The sequence below is a fragment of the Lepisosteus oculatus genome, chromosome 4 (assembly GCF_040954835.1).
Source record: "Lepisosteus oculatus isolate fLepOcu1 chromosome 4, fLepOcu1.hap2, whole genome shotgun sequence".
In the NCBI taxonomy this organism is placed as follows: Eukaryota; Metazoa; Chordata; class Actinopteri; order Semionotiformes; family Lepisosteidae; genus Lepisosteus; species Lepisosteus oculatus.
The window spans coordinates 45217038-45222510 of NC_090699.1; the positions used below are offsets into that span (position 1 = coordinate 45217038).

General features: G+C 45.0%; 1 long non-coding RNA gene across 1 annotated transcript; it reads left to right on the plus strand.

Annotated features, from left to right (window-relative positions):
• Positions 1-388: 388 nt before the first annotated feature.
• On the plus strand, positions 389-1610 carry LOC107077413 (uncharacterized). Its single transcript, XR_001478447.2, has 3 exons — positions 389-713; positions 1045-1157; positions 1289-1610. It is a non-coding gene; the product is annotated as an uncharacterized lncRNA (long non-coding RNA).
• The last annotated feature ends 3863 nt before the right edge of the window (positions 1611-5473 follow it).

Below are 5473 nucleotides of genomic sequence, written 5' to 3' on the forward strand. Positions count from 1 at the left end.
TGACTCTGCTTTGGACTCTTCCTACGGGCAGAAAGCCCAGTTTTGCAACAACACAGAGCAAAACTGAACTCAATATTCTAAATCAGGGGCTTGAGGTAGGTGGCTGCATCAGCATGAGTAGGCTGCAAAGGAACAGGTGAAGGTTTATTTCCATGCTGAAAAGAAACACAACACTTCGGCTGAGGCGCCTTCTGAAGGAAGCTGAAATGTTGCGTCTGTTTCCTTTTCAGCATGGAAGAAACCTTTACCCGTTCCTTTACATTCTAAATGAGGTCTCACTAGTGTAGTAGTTCTCAGTCTGGGTCTTGGTGGACTTGTCTGCCTTTCAATTCAGCTGAGCTCTTTATTCATGAGACTATCCACTCCTTCCAATTCAAGGTCGCAGGGGAGCCGGTGCCTATTCCAGTGAGCAACGGGCATAAGGCAGGATACACCCTGGACAGGACGCAAGTCTATCCCAGGACAGACAGATTAACCTGCCAGTATGTCTTTGGACTGTGGGAGGAAACTGGGGAACCCAGCGGAAACCCATGTGAACAGGTACCCAAGGGAGAACGTACACACAGACAGCACCCCAGGTCTGGAACTGAGCCCAGGGCCCCAGTGCTACGAGGCAGCAATGATAACTACTGCGCCACTGAGCGGCCAATTTATGAGACTAATTGAGTTAATTGAGTTACGACCATTTTTCAGCAACTGGAAGGATGAATGAGGTTAGTAATTGACACCAAACACGTCTCAGAGTATCACACCCTGGATTTAAAATCTGCAGTTTTCACTTCATTTAGAAAAGCCCATTTCTCTATATATACAAGTAGTCACTGACCATATAAAAGGGATATAATTAAACAAACACAAACCTTTTGATCAATAAAAAATCTGTCCGGTCTGGTCAGTCCTGAATAGTCTCTAAATTTTCTTGTATTTCTTTAACTGCTGTTACAGCGACAGTATTGACTGCAACCTATTTTTCAGTCTATCCAACCCATCCATTATCAGAAAGGTGCGCATAGACAATTAACCCAGCTAGAATGTCTTTGAAAGGTGGGAAGAAACCAGAACACCTGGAGAAAGCCCACACACCTGGATAAAACATGCAAACTCCACACGGAAGGTACCACCTCCTGGAATCAAACCCAGGACACAAGAGCTGTGAGGTAGCAATGCTAACCACAATGTCGCCTTGCCTGCCTTATTTTTGTCTTATTTTTAACAAAATTACTGTGCAGAAAATCAAACCTGCCCAGCAATCAGGTGGTCATGCTGCTTGTCTTTCACCTTGCTCCAGCTGTAACAGAACCAAGCAGCCACACCTCTCCTGACTCCAGACACAGCTACATTCAGAGTCCAAATCTTCGCGTGTGGAGACGACTGCATCATCCTCTCCGAATTAACAACGCCTGCTTTCACATTTTGAACAGAATTTTAAAAAAAAGCAACAAAAGAGTTTCTGTCCCCTCGGTTTTGTGGCCAAAGTGTGATATGGAAGCAGGCTGGCTCCCAGGACTCACAACACTTTGGTATGAGCTATTCTGCACCACAGGGCTGGAGAGCCAAGATTCACTCTTCATTAAAATTCTCCACCACCGTCTGGATGGGAGGTGATAGAAGGTGAACATTTTCTGGAGAGGAGTTTGAGAGGGGATTAGGATCCAAAGCGGAACAGGGGCTTCTCTGGGTTCCACCCAGGGTGTGCTGGGTAATTGTTGTGAATGGAAAATGTGGAAAATGTCGAATCCCAAGGCTAAGGCAGGGCTACAAGAACACTGACTGGAGTCATTCCACACTTCAGGCTAATCACACACAAGGGGTCTAAATTAAACAGTTGCCTCCGCCACAGAGTCTACCAGATAAAATGCATGTACAACTTTTTACTATTAACACGAGCAGCCTAGGCGCTCATACAATATGCATGGTGACAGAATTTTTTCTGACAGAAAAAAAAACAGTACAGAAACAAACATGGTTTTGTGTGTCATGCAGGGCCTGACACAGACGCTCATGCAGGAGACAGCTGTTTATACCACAGGACTTCTGCGGCAGAGAGATAACCAGTTCCATTAATGCACAGGGGATGCTCAGGCTGCTTTCATTACCTTGAAAAGGGTAAACTTTGAATGCAAAAAACACAGCCCTGTGTTTTATATCCTTGTGTTAGTGACTCAGCTAGGAAGCACATCCCCTCTCATTTCCTGTCTCTCATTTCACAACAGCAGACACAGTCTCCTCTCACATTGTTCTTTCATTACTAACTAGCCTTTACACTGAGGTAAATACAATAAAACACATGGCTATAAAACAGAAGAAGGTACCTGCACGCCCCAGCTGTCTGAGGTCAGTCTGTAACTGAGCCATTCAGACAGGGTGCATAAATGCTCTCTGGGAGAAAATGCATGTGTGCCCAGGGAGATCATGCAAACCCCACACAGAAGGGCTGGTGTTCAATCCAAAACGCTAGAAATGTGAGGCAGTAGCACAGATTTCCACTCCTGGGTCTCAATACTTGTTCTTTGACATTATCTCCACATAATTAAATTATTGGTTGGATCTTAGTCTTTGAGTGTTGGAATTCTAATCTCATGCAAAAAAAAAACTGTGCAAAGCCTGCTGCACACCAAATAGAAATAATATATAAATGAGTAACACAGTTCTGTACTGGGCAGATTAGTCACACTTGATATTCCCCCTGGGAAACAGAATGCGAATTGGCAATGAATCCAAATGCTGTAACATAAAACCCTGCCATATTAAAATGAAAACAGGTGGATTTGTCCCTTTTTCCTTCTGTTCCACACCTGTGTGCATACCTCATCTTTCTGCACAAGTGTCAGCACCAGGCCCTACATGGCACACAAAGCCCCAGATATTGCTGTGTTTGTACCTGGCTCTCAGATACTGCTGTGTTGGTGCCTGCACCTTTAGGTGCATGGTGTTGTGCTGGTATTTTCTGTCACATGAAACAATACTTACTGCTTTATGCCAGTCCATCCACACAGGGCACACATTCACCAGGGCCAGGTTTCTCAGAAACCAATTAACCTATCAGTATGTTTTTAAACTCTGGCAATAGCCCCAGAGGCAGCATTGCTAACCACTGTGCCACAGTGATGCCACATACTTAATTATTCAAATATTATCTTCAAAGAATATTCAGAGCTATTAAGTCCTAGTTAGCTAGTTGCAGTAACGGTGTCAGTAAGTGAAATGAGTGTTTGGGTGGAATGGTGGTTCGGGCAAAAGGACTTTTCTCAAACTCAGCTATAAAAATGGATTGTTTGCAAGTCAAAGTAATTGAGAACTTGTTCTCGATTGATTTATTCATTAAGTAGATGAATTAATCAAAACTGGCAAGGGACACTAATACATGCTCTGAAACTCCTAATTTTATCACAAAATGAAAGAAAAGGAGATCACGTGCACATCTGAGTCATGTGCCTCTGGGCGCCAGGATTGCAGACCCAGTCAGACACACCTCCACCAGCTCTGCGCAGCTCGCAAGCCTGCAGAGCCACGTGCAGAGTGTCCTCAGACAGGAAGGAGACTGGGTCTGGAAGAACTGAACACTGAGTGGCGAGCGGCCTGAGCACATGCACACATGCACACTGATCCGGACTCCAGTCCAACTGTACTGCCTGGACTTGTTCCATGTTTTCTCTCGCAGAGTAAAAAGGAACAGGAGAAACAACAGAGGCCTAGAAAACTCCATGGGTTGGTCTGAAAATGACCTGAATTTGAGAGGGATTTTAATAATACTCATGAGTCTGTATCTGTCAATGGCCAAGGCTGACCTGGGTTTGCTGTCACTTAGCGCTTCTGTACGCTTGTATTTTGTATATGGGTGACAGGGCCTTCTCCCGTTATGCCCCCAAGCTCTGGAACTCTTTGCCCAAGGATATCAGAGAGTCACCTTCTCTAAACTCCTTCAAATCCAGACTCAAAACCCTCTTCTTTAGAAAAACCTTTACTTAACTGATTCCATTCTTCACCCCTCTGCTCTTCTTAGTACCACCATCCACGTTCTCCTCTATATATTGTCATTGTGTCTTATCTATCTTATCTTATTATGATATCTTATTCTCCTTATTAATTGTTATTGTCATCCTGTAAAGAGCTTTGAGAAGCCACCTTTAAAGGTGCTATATAAAATAAAGTTTATTATTATTATTATTATTATTATAAGCATGTGATATTGAACGCTGGTAGAGTATGTGACACCCCAATGTTGTCTTCATTTCCCCGGTAGATTGAACTGTGACTGAGCTCTTTAGAATTAGTGAAAAGGGATGTGCTGTTTCCAGAGCTTTTCTTTAGTTTCACATGTTTCATTGTAAGGAGCTGGTTGCCAGCTTGAGGTTTCAGAGATTGGAAACCAGGAAGTCGGGAGTTGGGCTCCTGGACTGGAGTTTCTGCGGGCCCGCGCCTGTGTGCGTGGGAGCGCTCTCACGCTCCGAGTCTGCTTGCTGGGCGGAGCCTGCTGGGCCTGACAGCTGTGCATTGCCGTGGCAGCCTGTCTGCAGGGCTGCGGGGAGAGGCCTGGGCAAAGGTGTTTTACGGCTGTTCTCTTCTGGGGATCGGACAGCTGTTCTGCAGCTGCTGTTTGCCATCACGGCCCTGAAGGCCTGCGGATTAGCGCCGCCGCTCTCTGACAGATAGCACTTCTTGGCTAATCTTAGAGATCCGGAATATACGTGTCTTTGGACAAATCAGGCATGTACCCTGTTTGCAGTCATGTGGAAAGGCACGAGTACATGTCTCATAGTAAATTACCCGAGACAGAAATGAAGCCCTGCTTTTGTCTAGTCCAAAAAACAAAGGGAAAACAAAAATTACCCGTGAGGGACAGCGTTATGGTGCATTATAGTGGAAAAGCGTACTGTCCAACTTCTGGTGCAAAAACATCCCCATATAAATTCATTAATAATATTTTGTTACCATAGATTTAGTTCTAAACTCAGACACTTTATATTGCCTTATGTTGAGGACTACGTATCCTGAATGCTTATTATTGACACAGCCCTGCTGTGGAAAATTCCACAGCCCAAGAAACACACGTGTACAACACAATGCCAAGCAGAACAGCAGAGCAGGCACGAACACCATAGACTCCTACAGCCTGGCCCCATGCAGCAGCAGCAGGGCCCTGCCACCAAACCTCAAGCAGACTGCCTGTCCTCATGTGTGGAAGGCCTATCATTCCACTGGGTCTGGAGGTTTGCTGGTTTTGATGCAGCAGAGCTCTGTGGATCGATGTTCTATAATCCTTGCGCTAAAGCAAGCATAGGCAGGAGCCCGCGTCTCAGAGCAGAGTGGAAAAATTCTGCCTGTTCAAATCCTGATGGATAAAGTGACGCTGTCGAAAAGTGGTTTAAAATGGGCATAGAGTTTTGGGAGCTCCACTAATCAGTGTGAATCGGAACACTTGAGCCCCATAACCGACCCCTCACTGGATTATAACAGACAATGTGTTATGATT